We start from the raw sequence: 19,999 nt of genomic DNA, 5'->3' as shown, positions 1-19,999 counted from the left end.
ATTATCGTTTATTGTGATGTATTTTGGTGCAATATATTGTACAACAAAAATAGATCGTGACAGGCCTAATATCAAAAAGCAATTATAATAATTATAAAACATCATAAAACCAAAACTCATTCCAACCCTGAACCTTTCCCTAAACCTACCCTTAACTTACTTAGGTAATTATATTTAATTGCCTGAAAGTGCACATACCATAAAACAAAGCACAACCTCATTTTCAGCTAAACAAAGAAAACCTTTTTAATGACTGTTTGTACTCTTTAGTACATCACAGCCATGTAAATCTACTGTTATAGCCAAAATTTGGGCCCACTTTATATTAGGTGGCTTAAACTAATATGTACTTACACTGAAATTAATAATTTGTTACGAATGTATTTATAGTGTGACTAGATGTTTTTACATTGTAATTATGACTGATTAAACACCTGCACGAAATTACATCCTTAATTTCTGTATTTGTAATTACACTGCTGACCAACCCTTACACCATAACCCATTCTTAAACTCAGCCATATCCCCAAACCTGTCCCTAACCCTACCCCTATCCCACCAGACGTGTTCTGTAATACATTATGAACACAGTCAGGGTTCAACGCTAAGGATTTTTTCTACTGGCCCAATCAGACCAGTGGTTCAGATTTTTACTTGCCCTGCCAATATTTTCACTGGCCCCACCAAAAAAAAAAAAAAAAAAAAAAAAAGTTAACAGTTATTCCTTAACCACAAATAAAATAAAATAAAAAACATGAACATGTCAAAAACATGTCAAAATGTTTGTAAATCTAGAGTTTAAATATTTAAAAATGTTAATAAATGTATAATGAGAAAAATTCAAAGTGTTTTGAAACAAAAGATGGCTGACCTGCCAAACTGACAGCAAACTGTACAAAACATCACTTAATTTTTTTAGTCGTGGTGTACCCTCGTAAATGTCTGCTTTCAAAACGTTAGAAACAAATGTTTTCCCTTTAGCGTAATCATTTGATGTTACCGCCATGTTGCAGTCTCTTCGCTGTACTGGTTGATACGAAAAAAAAAGTGCTCACAACATCCAATCAGATCCGAGAAGGTAGCATTTGAAGGCTTGAGAACACTGTTTCTTATTTGAAGGCTTGAAAAAAACTGTTTCTCAATTCTAAGACTGTATTTGCACGCAATTGACAAAAAGTCACAGGCAAATTAAACTTTAGTGACAAGGCAGCACTGGCCCAATCGGGCCGGTAACGATCCTGTCTACTGTCCTGAGCATCTCACACGCTGGCCCCGGGCCACCGGGCAGTCCTTATTGTTGAGCCCTGACAGTACTGGCCCGTTTCCACTGTATGGTACAGAATGTGTCAGTACACTTTTTATGGCCGTTTCCACTGTCAAAAGGTACCAATGAGTAAACCGTACCTTAACACTTTTTGGGTACCCTTTCGAAAGGGTACATTACACAACCAAAGTGTACCAAAATGCAGAGCAAGTCGTGTATCTGAACGCTATTGATTTACAGACATACGTCACTAGTGCTGGGGATGCACGATTCAGAGTAAATTAAGACTCTTTGTTTTTGCTAATATTTTTGGGTGAATTATACCTTATAAATACAGCATGTGACACTTTTAACGCCATTTGGAGGTGTTCATGTTGCTGTGAAGTCTTGTGTGACCGCCTTTATGCTTCTCTCCTGACCTTAAAAAATAATTGGCTGAATTGTAGAAAAGCTGAATTAAGATGGTGTGTAGGGTCGAATCGAGATTGTGATCTTTTTTTGATTAATCTTGCAGCCCTAACTAGTGCGTGCACAAGCCAGGAGTAATACCGTAATAATATATATATTAACGAACCATGGTCGACCCAAACTTAAACAAACCTTGTCATCGCCACAAAGTTAGGAGGAGGAGCAGAATCAACCTTGGACCCTGTTGTTGTTTACAAGCCCGTTTAAAGTGCGAACGGTCTCGGTTTTTTTGAGAGAGCTTGCCGCGTGTCTATATTTGAATAATGACCTTCTTAAGCTGATGATAATAATGTGGGCATAACTATTGAAGTGCTTCTGACAAACACAGAAGTGACACCCAAAAAAACAAAGGAGAAGCCCCCCCCCAAAAAAAAAAAAACAAAGGAGCAAGGAGAGGTTTTCTCTGACTGTGGGCTATATGTTGCGTGTCGTTTTGAAACCCAAATAAAGACTAATGTATTCCGCGTGTAGTTTTTCTATAATTGGTAACAAATCTGAGTCTGTAAGGGTCTGTACGTGTTCATATATGTTGCATTTATTTATTTATTTATTTTATATAATTGCAGAGATGTGAACGACCCATAGAACTTTGACTTTCACTTGAGTGAGAATGACGTGGACTGAACCTTTCTGTCGTACACCACACCCGCCATTGGTACCCTTATAGCAGTGAAAACACAAGCCTGATAAAGGTGACCCGTACTGTACCGTACCATACCACTCAGTGGAAAAAGGCCATTAGTACAATATATGTATTATATGATGCAAATACATGGTATTTAAGGCCACCTAATGTAAAGTGGGACCCAAATTTCTTTTTTTTTTTAATTAGAATATGCAAAAATCATACAAATACAAGAAAACATCAACAAATAACAAATACAAAGCACCAAAACAAAAACAAAACAAAAACAACAACAATATAGTCATGTACTGGTATGTGCGTGAGTGTGCGCGTGTGAGTGTGTGTATGCATGTAAAGGTAACTTGGTGGACAGGTCAGAGTACATACATAAGGAACAATACCAGTCAACAAATGAAGCAAGTGTCACAGATATAAAGAAAGCATATAGAAAGAAACCAGTCAGAGGTAGGGAGTAACAACAATGCTTATTAATGTATGATAGAAAAAATGAGAGTAAAAAGAAAGAAAGGACAACAGTAATAAATGACAACAATAATAATAAATAACAAGTGCTACACCAACTACTACTACAGAAAGTTACTTATATTACAACTACTACTGCTTCTACTACAGCCACAACCACGACTATTACTACTACAATGTCTACTAATACTGATACTACTACAACGACTACCACTACTGATACTACTATAGCGTTTGCTACAACTAATACAACAACGTCTACTGCTACTACTACTACTACTACTACCACAATCACTTCTACTACATCTACATCAACAACATCTACTACTGATATTACTACACCAACAACGACTACTACTACTACTACTGTAACAACCACACCATTACTACTTCTGCTACTACTATACCAATGACATCTACTACTCCATGAACTACTACTTCAATAATCTCCGTAACAATTACTCAATAACAATCGATACTATTACAATGACTACTACTTCAACAACTACTACCGCTACAACTACAACAACTGCAACCTTAATAATGATAATGGTATAAATACTTGTAATAATGATGATGAAAAGATAACAGGACAAGTCAGAACAGTAATAATAATAATGATAAGAAAAAGTAAAAGTAATACCATTTATGACAAAGGTGTCGAGGAGAGGGGAATATATTTCTTTAAAGGGTCACGAAACACCAAAACACATTTTTTGAGCTGTTGACAGTCGTATATGTGTCCCACACTGCTAAAAACACTATTAGGACACCTATATTTCACTAAAAAGTGTAAATTGGTTGTTTTTGCGTTATTTCAAGCAAATTCGTACTTCCTGTTTGAAACAAATTTTTGAAGCTGCGTCACGGTCATGACATAATAGCGTGTGTTCCAGTGTGCAGACTGGACGCCTGTGCCAGAGTGAGTCTTATTACGTCTTACAGTGTGATGCATTAATGCATGAGTAAGGCTTGGTTCAAACCAATCAGCGCGCTCTATTGTGCAACTTCATTAATATTCATTACTGTCATAGTGTTTAGACGGCAGAGACGCCACGTTGTGTTGGCAAAACAAGCGTGAAGTGTTGCTTTTATAGTTTGCTGCAGTTAAGTTTCGTTTTCATTTTCTCTCTGTGAGAGCGCAGACTCAAGTGTGGATTAACAGTGTACGCGACGCTCGACGACAATAACTTACGTGTCTAAGGAGGATTATTGTTTACCTGAGAGCTGTTCTCATCTGCAAACGCTGAGATCTGGATTCGTTTGTAGTCTTCTCTTCATAAAGACGCGGCTCTAGTTGCTGGTGATTGTCCTGTCTCTACAGATTTGGTAAGTGAGCGACCAGTGCTCTTTGTTTATTCAGTTTGTTCGTATCTAACTAACTATTGCACCGAGTGTAAACACGTTAGCACCACAACCAAACTTTAACTTCGTGTAGGGTTTTTACCGCATTTAGTGACCGGAATAACACACGCGGCTTTCTGACACTACCTGCCGAGTGCATCTAAGTTTTTTTTTCTCACATTCGCCGTGCGGTATCAAACATTGCATGAAAAATACACGCTTAGATCAGTTCCTCGAATCAAATATATCGTTTGTCGCGAGGGGCATGAATGAATTCCCTGAGTGAAAGAGCCAAACTGCAGTTAAAGTCCACCATTTAATAATTTGGCAAATAATTCGACTACAGATGTCCATGTAGGTTAAACACCATCACTTTCTACTGTGTGTGTGAATTTTGACTCTGAAACTCAGCGGGTGCCCAAATAGACACTCCCACACCATCCCACTTTTCTTCCTCCGACACTCCCCCCTAAACAGAGCTGGACACGCCCACTTTTCTGACTTTTTTTAAAGTAGAGGTGTGAAAACACCCTGCTGAAACGAGGGGGTTTCATGGCCCTTTAAGAATATATAAAGAAAATATTTCTTTTTAAATATACAGGCACACCTGAAATGCATCATACCACAATAATATCCCATGACCAAGCGCTATACTAGTACTGCAGTAACCCACTTGGATTTTGTAGCTGTCCGAATAGTTTTCATGGCTTCCCTAGACAACCGTTAATGTCAAGCCCCTTGAACCGACACAAACTGCTCTGATCCGAACCATAAACTCCCCCTCCCCTTCTCAAAGCCAGACCTCATCAACACACTCAAAGAGATGCACACACTACAAGCACAGCCAAACTATAACACAAATACGAAACATCATAAATATTCAGATCTGTTACAATGCGCGAGACATGCTGTTCAGTTTAAAGCCCGAACAACTGAAACGTGATTCACGATAGCCTGTTCCCATGCCACAGCACATTCCAACCGTGTCTAAGACTAAACAGCAGCTAGAGTGATAGAAACCAGAGGAATTCAGCGCTGTCACCCACTCAAGTGTGTGTGTGTGTGAGGGGTCTTTGCAAGGGCATCAGTTTATTTGCGATAATTGGTTTCTGAGTGCCATTTGGCAGATTCAACGCTTTCAACCATTTTTGAAACGTTAATTTAAGAACTGTTGCTGAACTGATACAGATATTAGCCGTTTTCCTTTCAATTTTGTATGCATTTGGTGCTCACAGGATGTGGCTTTGGGAAAACAGATCTCATTCCCGCATTCCTTGGTCACCATAATGGCCTTGCTATCGGCCAATCAGCATGCAGAACCAATTATGGCATTATGACCTCAAAATTTCCCTGGAGATAAACAGAAAAGCAAGACGAAGACAAGCAAGTCCATTTTTCCACATGTAGGGAACTACCTCGGCTAGACAACTAAACAACATACACACACAATTCTATATAAGGCGTCGTCTTCCACTGGGCAGTGAGTCACACGGTTAGTGCTTTATAAGGGTGCAGGACTAATATTTACACTACAGCGAGGTCAGAGAATGTGTGTGTTTGTGCTACAACTGTTTATAGGAGTCCTAACACACACACCCATTAGAATAATCACTTCCTATGGGAGTAATAAGATAGGGTGGGGGGGTTTTGACATCACTTCCTGTTAGGCTGAGCGGCAGGAAGTCCCTGAGGGTTAAATGAGACTGTATAATTAACAATCTTCAGAGCTCTAGCTGCTTACTGCACCGATTGTTTTTTTTCTAAATGCATTAGTATGCCGTGCTATTTTTTGAATTGGTTTGATGTTAAATTTAATGTGTTGGTATGATGAATCCTGCATCTTGGTCACTTTATTTTAATGCACAATTCACAGTATGAACAAACATGCTCAACCTAAAAAAAATAAAACACTATTTAGCTGCTTAATAATAGGTAGAAGTTGGGTTTAGGTATTGGGTATAGGGCTGTAACGATACACGATATAAAATCGAAATCGCGACACTCAGATCTACGATCCTGTGTCGCGGTGTGATAAGGGAGAATCGCGACACACCCCGTGATACCTTTCCAATAACGTCACGCGTGCCTGCAAAAGTTGAGCTAATTAACACTTTTTTTCGTTCGACATTACAAGCACTGCCCCGTTTAAGCCCTCGCAATATTTAGCCGGGAGAGCTCGCACGGAGCTATTAGTAAGGGACCGTCTGAATGTGTCAGGAATATCAAAAACAAAACCAACTTAACCCCGCTTGACAACCGACAACCCCAGACACATTGCCAATGCTGTCAAAGCGGCCGGATTTTCAGCGCATATACAATGATTTGCTCACACTGTTAATGTGGCTGCGCAGAGAGGGATGGGCGGTCACCAGATGTCAGGTAACAGCGCAAACTTTTCTGTAACCGTGCTGTGCGATTTCTGTTTGAACCTTTGCTGACATGTGCGCGATGCGTGAGGTCAGGAAACAGGATGAAGCTTTCAGTTAAGATGAACACAGTTTCTATAGTTATACTTTATTTAGAGATAAAGGTATATGGCTCTGCATACAATCACTCTATCTTGCTGGAGTTTAAAGCCGTTTCGCTTTACTTCAGGACTCATTAACGCCGCTCTGAATGTCTAATCGCTGTTTTAAGTTATCCAGAGCTGTATGAATATACAAATCTTGAATATCACAATAGTATTAAATATTACTATTGTAACAACACAGACAGCAACACTTTTGCACAATCGATACCCAGCTGATTCAGTTGTTTCATAAGAGGACCGCGCCTCTTCTTTTTTCCTTGCCAACATAAAGGCAGTGAGGTGCGCCTCGTTTTCGCCCCTTGTTTAACTGCAAGGCATATTTAATTTGCGGTACCATAACGTGTAACCCGTGCCTACAGACACATTTGCCAAAGAAGCAAAATGGAAGAGGAATATTGCTGTTTGATACAGACCTGTTGATGCTTAACCAGCGCTTATGTTGACCTGGATCTGCGTAATAAACGCAACAAATAGGCTTTACTTTTTATTTTACAGCTTATAAAGCATGTACGCAGATTAATGCAATATCATATTTAAACAACAAAAAGTCTACATATGCGCGCGTTGTTGCTGTCTTTTCATCACGCAGCGCGCGCACTTGAACCGCGAGGGAGAGAGAGGAAACCATAGGCTATATCAGGACATAATCTTTAAAATAATGATTACTATTAAAATGTAAAAGGTTTTGTGATTATAATAATAACAGCGGGGCATTAAATAAATGCATATTTTCCGTGGAGCGGGCAATTTGAGGAAGTCTGCTATTTTATTTGACGGAAGAAAAAAACATATGATTGGAAAAAACAGCCTGTGCGGTTATTAAAAAGAATCAGTCAGTATTTTCGTTTTGTAATATAAATTAATTATTTAAGTGAAAATAATTTAGGGCAGTCCTATTTATTTTATTCATTTTATTTAGTTTATTCTGCTCTTCTGTGCTAAACACTGCAGGTGCATGAAGATGCTCTGTTGTTCTGTTCCGCTATTAATATTCTAACATATAAAAATAAATCAGTATTTTAAAATGCAATATTTAATGTGTCAGACACAAAATAGACACGTCAATTTGTTTAATATAAAAATAATAGTAATCTGACCAGTTAACTGGTAATAACTGATTAATGAGCGGTGGTTGTCGGTTAGCAAAATTAACGAAATGAGCATCCCTAGTAGCTATTTAATTTACTTTTTCTATGTAAGAGAACTTGATTGAAAAAGAATTTTCAACATGCTTGAACCATCTACACAATGGAGTTTAGTTCTGTTTGGTTTTTCAACAGTATTTTGTTACAAAGAAAACAGAAGTGATAGCTTTGGCTATTTATTTATTTTATATATGGCTATTTATATTGTTAATAATTTGCATAGTTAATATTGTTCTTTGATGTTTAGTTTATAAAGATTTTTCAAATGTTATTTAATAAAAAATAGCTTTAAAAATCTTTTTTTTTTCCCACCCCACACGAAAAATAAAAATAAAAAATCGTGATACGAACCGAATCGTGGGTCAAAAATCGTGATACGAACCGAATCGTGGGTTTGGTGTATCGTTATAGCCCTAATTGGGTAGGATTAGGGATGTAGCACATGATCATACATTATAAGTACTAATAAACATGTAATATCTATATTATTGGCAGGTCAGTAATAAGTCAGTATTGTGTTACCAAACATTTTAACAAATTTGTAAGAAAGTGTCTCTAAAATATGGAGCCAGATTAGTCTCAAAAATATTACATTTACAAAATAAAATTAGTAAATACACAAATCCAATGCACAAACTCAAAACACGATTCATAAATACACTAATATAATTTGTAAACTCAAAACACAATTCAATAATACGCAAATCCAATTCTTAAGTTTAAAACACGATTCAAAAATACACAAATCTAATTCGTAAGTTCAAAACATAATTCACAAATACACTAATATAATTTGTAAATTCAAAACACAATTCATAAATACACAAATTTAATTTTTAAGTTCAAAGCACGATTCAAAAATACACAAAACCAATTATTAAGTTCAAAACACGATTCAATAATACACTAATTTAATTAGTAAATTCAAAAAACGATTCATTAATACACAAATCCAACTGAATCAAAACATGATTCAAAAATACAAAAACCCAAATCCAAAACAGTTCAAAAATACACAAATATGCTTAAGATTAAATATGATTCAATTATATTAAAATCCAATTCGTAAGTTCAAAACACGATTCAAAAATACACAAATCCAATTCATAAATTTAAAACAAGATTTATAAATGCAAAATTCCCATTTGTAAATTCAAGAAATGATTAATAAATACACTAATAAAATTACTGAATTAATAAAAATTAATAATAAATAATACAAAAATTTAAATAACTTCATAAATACACAAATCCAATTCTTAAGTTAAAAACATGATTCAAAAATACCCAGATGCATTTCGTAAATTCAAAACAAAATTCAAAAATACACAAATCTAATTTGTGAGTTTAAAACAAGATTCAAAAATACACAAATCTAATTCGTAAGTTCAAAACACGATTCAAAAATACACAAATCTGATTTGTAAGTTCAAAACACAACTCAAAAATACACAAATTTAATTCATAAGTTCAAAACACAATTCAAAAATTCGCAAATCTAATTTACGATAGTATTAGATTTTTCCTTGTGAATTCAAATTGGATTTCGTAAAATGTAAATTGCACTGTGCGCCAATTAAATTAAATTGTATCTCAAATAAAACAGTTGTAATGCCAACTTGCTAAGGTAAACAGAAGCTTGCACAGTTTGCGCCGCCTCAGAGTTCTTCTGATTGGTCCACTGCTTTGGAACTGACATTGATGAACAGCCCAGCATTTAAAAGCTCACAGCGTCTTAAAAATGCGGTGCTCATATATGACGTGCTTCCAAAAGCCGCTACGGTAATGGTTCTGTGTGAACGGCCCCTCACTTCAATGTCAAATAAGATCAGAAAACATGCTCCGAGCAAACCAACAAATCCAAAAACAATACCCATGCATACTTGAAATGTAACTACATAAAGTCTGCCACATTGGGAATAGAATCCTATTAAAAATACACCAGAAAATGCTGGAAAAAAAGAATGAATGAGAAAATAAGCTGGCCCTGAGAGAATGGTTCAGTCTGAATGCTTGATGTGCGGCTCGAAACCCTTTGTTCAGTTCTGTATGAGTGCATGTCTGTTAATGGCCAGGCAATTATGCAACCTTGATGGGAAACTTTCGAGTGAATGAGTGGCAGCGCTACAGCTCTTATATCAGCATTAACACAATTCCAGCCTACATGGCTCTCATGGCCAACCTCAAACCACCTCCACTCTTTCTTTCTCGCTGCCGGTCTCTCTTTACTTTGGCGTCTCACATTCTGTGGGCTGTATCTCTTTCTCTCACTCACGCTTGCTCGATTACGTTATCTGTTACTTTTATCCCCAAGGCGGTTCTGCAAGAATCTAGAGATCTTTTTATAATTCAAGCAAGTCGTCTGTACCAAATCCAGCTCATTCATTTCACTTCCTGACCCTCACGCCGAGCCAAATGCAGTTCAGGGCGGTCAGAGTCTGGAGACTTATAAAAGTCTCTTGATTTAGGGAGCTGATAATTAGAGGTGTGGCTTAAGTATAATAGGCGTGTCCTATGCTGTAGGCGGAGCTGCACGGGAAGTACCAAGCCAAATTCCGCAAATTCCTATTCAATGACAGAAAGGACAAACCATCTTCTTCACAATTAGGGTGACTCGTGCAGTCCGTCTGGAGCAAGCATGTTTTTCATATCATGATTTCCAAGGGGATCACTTAAAGTGAAGCACGCTGTCATCGTGATGGCAGACACGACTCGGCGATGACATCATGTGTGAGATCACCCTCTATTATTAAGCCTAATATTCCCACTGTGGATTAGCAGATCATAAAACAAGCCAATAAATCACATTTAGGTCCTGAGGTGCTACAACAGGCAGATGGTGTGCGTTATTCATTGAAAAACACACACACACACATAGAGTACACACATAAACAAATCCTGGATCAGAATATAAAAGACTCCCATTCCAGTTTTGTCAAGTCAACATCACATGAAGGCACATCACAGAGGTTTTTTTGGACACGGTTTTCGCACACCCTGCCAGCTTCAGCTGCACTCAGAGTAGCCTTGAGCTAACTGGCACCTTGTTGCTATGGGAACTGCTGATGCTGTTGTCGTGTTGTCACTCTGACTGAAACTCAACATTTTTTGGCATTTGACCTTGTCATTGCTGTGGAGATGATCGTGTACTTCTGATTCCCAATTCACAAACGAAGGATGCGCACGAGTAATCGAATAGGAGAGACACAATTCAAGCTGCAACAATTGATTTTCCTTCACCTTTCCCTGCCGCAGGCAACAACCAAATGTACTTTCCTAGCGAATCCTTCTCCTAAATCTTGCTGTTACTTCTGAATATGTTGGCTAGCACCCGACTGTGAAACTGAGGAGATGCAGTGTGCTTCCAAATGGCAATATTTAGATTTTTATTAGCATATTCGGTTCCTATTGGAGTCATGCATCCGCAGTATAAAAATGAACACCTGTTTACAAACCAAATGTGGGTTCTTTAGGTGTTTTGCCCATTTAGTTTCTCAGATTGACATTTAAAGAGCACCTAATATGGGTTTTTGAAAATGACCATGCAGTGTGTCGTTGTTATTACTTGGGGTTAAGAGTAAAGGCTGATTTATACTTCTGCGTCAAACGCCGGCGTATGCTACGGCGCTGACGCATAGCCCTTTGCCGTGGCCGTCACTGACGTGCACCTCTCAAAAATTGTAACTACACGTCGCAACGACGCGTAGCGTAAGCTCTGTGATTGGTCAGCTTGGTAGCGCTGACGAGTCTGGGCGGGACCGAGAGCCGCGCGAATGGCGCGAGCGATTGTTTACAAGTGTGGAGTCCCGTGAAGGAGCTCCGGATGGAAAGTTTTGTTCTGTGTTTACCTCATATTTAAAGTTGTTGCACGTCCGCCGGTTGCTGCCTCAAAATGAGCGAGTTTGAGCCACTTGTACATCCCGGAAGTGTTCAGGAAAAGCAAAAAAGCAGAGAAGAAACTCGACACAGAGGAACATTTACACCTCACTGCCAACTAGCGTTTCGGAAGTGTTAATGCAGACCGACAGAGACAGCGCGCAGAAGTATAAATGCACAGCTACGCGCGTTGCATGCGCCGTGGGTTACGCCGGTCACCTGACGCAGAAGTATAAATCAGGCTTAAGATTTATACCCTTAGGGTCTGTGACTGTAAGATTTCACGCGAAATCAATTGAGCTCATGAAATTTCAAAGTTGGTATCTTTAACAGAAATTAATTGTATTGAATTATTAATTCAATAAAGAGAATTCAGCATAGTTTTTCCTCTGGTTTTGCATTTCTGTACTTTGAAGCTTAAAGACTTTACAGAAAAGTTTATTTGTATTTGATTAATTGATCTGATTAATTTATTATATTTCATAGTTACATTTCAATCAATGTAAAATTATAAATTATGTCCAAATTACATTCATATCACAATATATATATTGGGGAAAAACTAACTATCAATTATCAAAATGACCATTTTCATTCTCCAATATTGCACAGTCCTAATCGTAGTGGCTAGTTTGTTCTTAAGCATGCTCATTTCTAAACTTTTATCTTTTAGTTTTATGATTAGGCCCTAAATAATGACACAAACAGCATCACATCAGTGAACGGCTGCTGACTTCAGCGGCCAATAAAGCTTTATTGAACTTGAACTTGTGAAAAAGTCGAAGCGCTCTGGGAGTGTTTGGGCACAGGGCTAGTGGAGGTGTATATTTAAACCTGTCTGGCTGAAACTAGAGATTATGTGTGTCTCATACCAAACACCTGAGGCAAAATGCTCTCACACCGCTCTATCTGTCCGACTCACGCCAGCTGCATAACACAGACTCATCGCAAAACAAACACCTTTTTTTTTGTCATTGATGTGTCACACACACACACACCACTTGTTATTTAACAAATCCACTAATGCCCTTGTCACACGCAACTGCACAGAGGTGAATGACCGTCAGCTTGGTATTTGTGTGTGTGGGTGCTGGCATGTATGCGTTTGTATTGTGTGACAGCATTGTTTGACTGGGTCTGTATCACCTCACACACATAAGGGCTGGGGCGATGTGACAAAAATCTTTTATCACAATACAACTATAAGTGTCTCATATCCTGAACATGATATATATCATGACATATGAAGATGTGAACCACGCTGTGAAGCTGTTACAATTATCATGCTATCGATTCGGTTCAATACGATATCTCGGTGCATTGACGATTCTTTCCGTACACAATTTTATATATTATTTCACAGCAGCAATTCTTGTATTAAAATGTATGAATATATTATAAGGGTGTCACGATCCTCCAAATCCTCGATTCGATTACATTTTCGATTCTAAAGGCACGATTCGATTCGATTTTTGATTATGAATAATTAATTAATTAATGACCAATTAATTATTTGTAGCCTACCGTTTAAACTACCTGACCTGGATGGTCTTTGTTTGACCCATAAACAAATCATACAGTAAATGAATAAAGGCAAGATACACACATAATTTCCACCTGTCAATCACTTTTTCTGCGGGACTCGTGAATAGGCAGTGATCTGTGTTGTTATAATGGCGTCGGTAAAAAAGACGCACAACCAACAGGAACCAGCCAACAGTATCTGAGGTGTTCGCTAAAATGACTAAGTACAAGTGAGTGAAAGATTGAAGCAGTCCTCTGACTGTCTGGACCTGCTGTCTCGAGCGCATGGCTGTGAGTGCGTCTGTGTGGTCAAGTGATGTGCATTTTCAGCAGTAGTGAAGGAGGGCTGCACAGAAATGCTACACGCCACTGTGGATGTCAAATCGTTGTCGTTCTAAAATGCCATTTAAAAACAAAGACAGTGTAAACAGGGCCTGAGTGTGTACTTTTCGCGAGCGAATTTGCAACGGGGGCGGGCGGAGGATCGCAATGCCGGTGTTGTCTATCGGACGAACCGTACGTAATACATACATAGCAGAGCTTGCAAAACTGTGTTTTTTTTGTCGACAACATTAACGTTGTCAACATAACTCACTGGAAATCCAAAATGCTTCCACACCGGCGACTTCATTGAAAGAGGAGAGGGTTTAAGTTCTGTCGACGGGTCTCCTGCTTCTGCAGTTTACCAAGCACTTCAACAAGCCTGTTTTTTTTCCCGCTTGGCAAGCCAAGCTGACGTGACATGGGGGCGTGGCAGCATCGATGATTCTATTTTTTGATTCGATAATCGAAATTGAGCATAAATTTCGATCGATTTCGATTAAAAATCAAAATTGTGACACCCCTAATATATATACATATATATATATATAAATTAGGGCTGGGCGATTTCTTTTTAAAGTACTCAGAAATGTACTCATTTATATATGATTATATTTCTCAATATATCTTAATAAAAGGTTTGTTTAATTGTTTAAATAAATATTAATAAAATATAAAACACTTGATATTACTAAAGCATAAAAGCTAAGAATTACAGGTACAACATAAAAAAATTACAAAATTTCTAAATAAAATGCTATTATTCTCACAATGATGTTATGTTTTTGTCTACATAATGACGAGTAATATTGAGCTAGGGCTGCATGATATTGGAAAAAACTGACATTGCAATATTTTCAATTACTGTGATATATTGGGATATTAATACAAGACGACTTGAAAAATACAGATGACTTGAATAGCTTGTAAAGAATTGATCATTTTAGATGGATTGGGATGATTCTGTAGGGAAGTGTATCTGCATAAGATTTCATTAAAAAATGACAAACAAAGTTAAACACAACAGAGAAAACACACAAATAAACAATGATTTATAATTTTCTGGGAAGTCAAACAGTATTCAGAAGCAGAAATTAAATAATCTCCATATATTAATAATAATGATACTGTGTCATTTAATTCAGTAAATTATTCTATAATGTACAATTAATCTTTATGCTACAAATGTACTAATTTATTGTGCCCAAATGGCTTAAATTCACTTGACATACTTACAGTCAGGTCTTAAAAACACACGCAAATAATGAACTTTCACTTTAAGATTAAAATATGAAATTACACTATTATGTTGTTAACTGTAACGTCTGGTCAACTATAATCCCAACTACATTGCAGATCCCTGCGGTGTGACTATTGCAGACTCGCACATTGCAATATTGATGCTGAAACGATGAAAATATGCTCATTTTAAAGATGAAAAAGTATTACCGTAGTAATTCTAGAGGACTCTCAACAGACTATATAAGATTAGAACGGGAAAATGAAGTAGGCATTATTCTGAATCAAGAATGTGCCGTGAGTTTTGTGGGAAAAACTTAATTCTATTTTTTATTACACCAAAAATGAAATCATTACAGTCGGGGACTACTCATCCTTGTTGGAGGAACTGTGGGGTAAAAGAGGCATATCATGCGCATATATTCTGGCAGTGCTCAAGAATGAATAGTTTTTTAGGAAATGGTGCAGTCCGCCATCAATGATATTTGTGATCTTCATATTCCAAGATCATTTGAAGTACTTTATCTAGGAGATACTCCTCTTAACCTTAAAAAGGAAGATATACATACACACATATATATATATATATATATATATATATATATATATATATATATATATATATATATATATACACATATATATTTAAGATATTTATGGCATTAAGTAAAAAAGCTATAACTCGGAAATGGTATAAAGAAGAGCCACCAACTAAAGATAAATGGTTGAAAATTATAGCAAAAGTTGAGGAAATGGAAAAAATGACACATGCACTTTGATTATAATTAGAGATCTTTGAAAAGAAATGGAGTAAATGGCTGGCTTTCTCCTCAACGACAATATAATTCTTTATAGTTGAACATTTACATAAATCTAGAGGTTATGCATCGTTGTGAAAATATGTTTGGGAATCTTTTATTATTTTATATTTATTTATTCATTTATTTTGATGAGGTTAATTTAATATTTTTATATATGCATTTAGATATACATGTGTGGAATGGATGTGTTAGCCTATATATGTATGTGTACATATGTATACATTTATTATTTTTTATTTGTTTGTTTTGTTTCCACTGGTTATATGTTCCTAAAAAAATCAATAAAAACTAAGTAAAAAGAAAAAAGAAAAAAAGAAAAAAAAAGAAAAAGCATTACCGTAAAAGACTTGGCTATAGGTCAATAAGTTAGACAGATTTGCCACGAACAAATTTGCTGTCTCTTTGATCAAATCTGATTTTTGCTCGGCAGTCTGTTCTCAATCAGGTCCTGATCTGATTCAGTGTCCTCACTCTGTGAACATATTCATTTATACACACACACACATCAGCCCCTCCTCCCCAGAGTGCTCATCACACCTGTTTTCTAGAGCTCAAATCCTTCCCTAACCAAATCACAACCCTACGAGAACCATTCACCAAACATGAAACTTCACTTAAAGCTTCTGGATCAACAATTCCAAAAAAGACTCCTTTCCAAGCGCTCGCAGCATCTCACAAAAATTTAACATGGTAACAACAACAAAACTTTGGTAACTTGCACTGTGGTTTAAATGTTGGAATGTTCTAAATGAATAGGGCATAGGAGGGATAACTATACAACATACAGCCAGGAACTATGTTTACAACTACAGCTCCAGAGGTGTACCGGTAGTTGCAAGCGTACAAGTTTGCAATGCAGTTTGCGAATCTACGTTGGAACGACGAATTTGAGAAACGCCAAATCAACGAACTATGTTTGTAACAATGGAACTTGCGACTAGGGTTGTAACAATATACCGGTATGATGGTTTACCACGATTTGAACGTGCACGATTATCATACCATGAACAATTGCATATCAACGGTTTTAACCCTTAAAGACCGAGACAGCCGCCCGCGGCTAAAAATAAGTATTGCTCTTAAATGTTTAATAACTTTTGATCCGCTGATCTGATTCATACAATTCAAAGATTGGCATAAAGAAGAGAATCTCAGCTTTCCAGTGCCGTATCACATAACATTCGCAGACTTTCAAAGGCTCCGGAATCAGTGCGGTTACGTCATCAACATTTGACAATGCTGATTTGACAAAGAAACGCTCGTCATTGTGTCTCCGGACAAATCAGACACGATACATTGATGCATTGTCCCTCCTCCATGCCCAGATTGGTTCAAACTCGCTATATCACAACCAATAAGCATAGGTTTCGCTTTTGTTTGTGGACCAAGCTTTTTGAACAACACGGAATGAGAGATAGGCATACATTTATGCGCAGCTAAATAAAACGCAAAAAAAAAAAGTTTTGCATGAAATAATTCTCATACTAAGTACTTTTGCATGCACAGCAGCACAGAAACATGACAAAACAGTGACACAGCAAAGACGAACTGCTGCTCTTGCTGTTTTCAAAAGACGCAAATGAAGGTGCAGCTGTTTGTCTGCATTGCAGACAACCATATCCAAATCCATATCGATAGACAACCATATCCATGCTGGCACATAAAACCTAAGGATGTTCCATATTGAATCTAGTTTCGTTATGTAACTATTTATAGTATAGTAAATATTTATATCTATTTTTTACTGAGGATTTGCACCATGTTTATTTGGACTTTATTTGGACTTTGACACATTATTTATTATTTTCTTATTTTTATTTGTTCATTGTAAGTGGTGTTGTTTATAGTAACTAAAAATATATTATTTGGAAAAAGTCAAATTTGCTTCACTGTTCTATTATTTTGTAACATTTGTAACATACCGTATACCGCGAAACCGTCAAACCGTGGTATTGTTTTAGACGATTATCATACCGTGAAAAATTCATACCGTTACAACCCTACTTGCGACCTTAGTTGGCTAACGATGGTTTTCGAAAAAGAACCCCAGGTCATTACAATACATATAAAAAAATTAACCCCAATAACGCACAAAAAAATGTGCTTTTAGGTTTTTTGCAGTTGTAAACAAAACATTTTTCCAGGATGATTTTTTTCAATTACTTTTCATACTTCGCGTGGAGTCACATGACCCCAGCCTTTGTTATTACTTTGCGCTACATTAACGATAATTGGAAGCTGCTCCGGAGATGCCTTGAGATGGCATAATTTCCATTACATTCAAATTATTATTTACACTCAAATATTTGTTTACAGAAAATGCAAGAAATGCACTGTTTAAAATATTATTTACAGGACATACAACAGTTATTTTTTATTTAGAGGAGATACTGCTTATAAGAAAAAGTGACTGTTTGTTTTAGGCAATGCGTGTTTTAATTTCAGTCGTTCAATAAATAATCATAAATAGTAGATAGAGGCAGTGTGGTGGCTCAGGAGTTAGCAATGTCGCCTCACAGCAAGAATGTCGGCTTCTGTTATTTTAAAATCAAGCAATGCACCCTTCATTCAAAAATCTCTCACCTGTATTTGAGCATATCTACAGTACAAAACCTGTCAGTGAAATATGAGGGCAAAATAAATTAAATAAATAGAATTATTATTCCTTAATCGTAATTGAGTTATAAAGTTTAACTATTCAAGATTTTGATATTAGGCCAAATCACCCAGCCCTAGTTAAGAGCTAATTGCCTGTGATTCAAGCCTCTCAAGGCGTCTTTTCACTGCCTGTGACCTCTGGATATGACTACTGAAATTCCTGTTTATCTTCTGTCAGACTCCGAAGCAGTGAAAAAGCAGGATTGTGCTGACTATTAAAAACCACAAACCGAGGAATTATTTGTAAACTTCAGATTAATAAAGCATTTGTGAGTGAATGTGAATATACAGTCGAAGTCAAAATTCTTCACCCTCCTGTGCTTATTTTCTTTTTCGATTATTTTCCAAATTATGTTTCCCAGAGCAAGGAATTTTTCATTCACAGTATTTCTGATATTTTTTTCTCCTGAAGAAAGTCTTATTTGTTTTATTTCTGCGAGAAAAAAAAGCAGTTTTTAATTTTTAAAAGCATTCCAAGGTCAATAATGTTAGCATTTTCCCCCATTGTCTACAGAACAAAGCATCATTATATGACTTGCCTAATTAACCTAGTTAAGCCTTTAAATTTCACTTTAAGCTGAATACTAGTCTAGTATCCTGAAAAATATCTAGTCAAATATCCTGTCATCATGGCAAAGATAAAAGAAATCAGTTATTAGAAATTAGTTATTAAGACTATTATGTTTAAACAGAAACTGGGGAAAAAATATATATATACGGGAAGGCTAACAATTCTGACTTCAACGGTATATAAAACGTATATAAAGTAAATTAGACAGTTGTCTTTACAGTTAACGTTACTAAAGTGAAAGCTGAAATACAAACTGATCTCTCTCTCTCTCTATCACACTCACACACAACACAACAGCATCCTGACAGAAACACAGAGGAATTCTCCAGAACCGGCGTGAGATCTGCTCAGGTTTTCCCCTCATGAACTTTCCAGGCAAAACGACACTTTATCTCCTCACACAAATGATTTAGCAGAAATGACACTTTATCCTCTCCACACAATAATTACTCCTGGAGCTCTTGCGCACCACAATCAGACATATAACGCGCGGTGACGCTCCAAACGCGTCCTGATTCCGTTTAACCGTTTAAACACCACAAAACAAACGTGTCGCGTCATTTCTGAAATGTTCAACTCGTTAAACTGACTATAAACTGGCTTTGAAATCCCAGCTGGCCGTCCCCGTCACGCGTCTGTGGCGTCTCGCGGACAAATATGCGCCACTCGCAGGCGCAGATGCGTGTCGCCGCGTGGATCTTTCTGTGAAACTCCGAACGAACTTTCTGCTCTTACCTTCAGCGAACGACAACGCTCTCCTCACGCGCCCGTGTGCGCCATCGTAATCCAGATATCGCGGAACTGTCGTTAAACTGGACGCAGGCTCTGGTGGGTATTTTGATCGGGAGAAATGTGTGATCACACGTCCGTGATCCACCACCGCTCCGTTAACGGCTCGAGCCCTACTGAATCGGGGACGCGCAGAGGGCAGGGCGATGTGGACGCGCACTTCGTGTTGGAATGTCGGAGACGCGCTTTGCTGCCTGGCAGTTTTGCTGTTTTACTTCTCAGATTTCAACTAACATTCGTTAATTTTAATGATTCACATTTATATTTTGAGGCAAAAGTTTACCTGAATTATAACTTTCTTAGCGAATGAAATATTACATATAACCCATTTCAAGTGCAAG

The 19,999-nt window shown here is 37.2% G+C and overlaps 1 protein-coding gene across 1 annotated transcript in view; it reads right to left on the bottom strand.

The window, feature by feature from the left end:
- The window catches only part of peak1 (pseudopodium-enriched atypical kinase 1), a 71,147-nt gene extending 51,371 nt beyond the window's left edge, over positions 1-19,776 (bottom strand). The window contains exon 1 of the mRNA XM_087311351.1: positions 19,605-19,776. The gene's annotated coding sequence lies outside the window, so the exon portion shown is untranslated. The remainder of the gene's footprint in view (positions 1-19,604) is intronic.
- Between the last annotated feature and the right edge of the window lie 223 nt (positions 19,777-19,999).

Source organism: Danio rerio, chromosome 25, assembly GCF_052040795.2.
Source record: "Danio rerio strain M-AB ecotype USA chromosome 25, GRCz13ab, whole genome shotgun sequence".
Lineage (NCBI taxonomy): Eukaryota > Metazoa > Chordata > Actinopteri > Cypriniformes > Danionidae > Danio > Danio rerio.
This window is presented reverse-complemented; position numbering and strand designations above follow the sequence as displayed.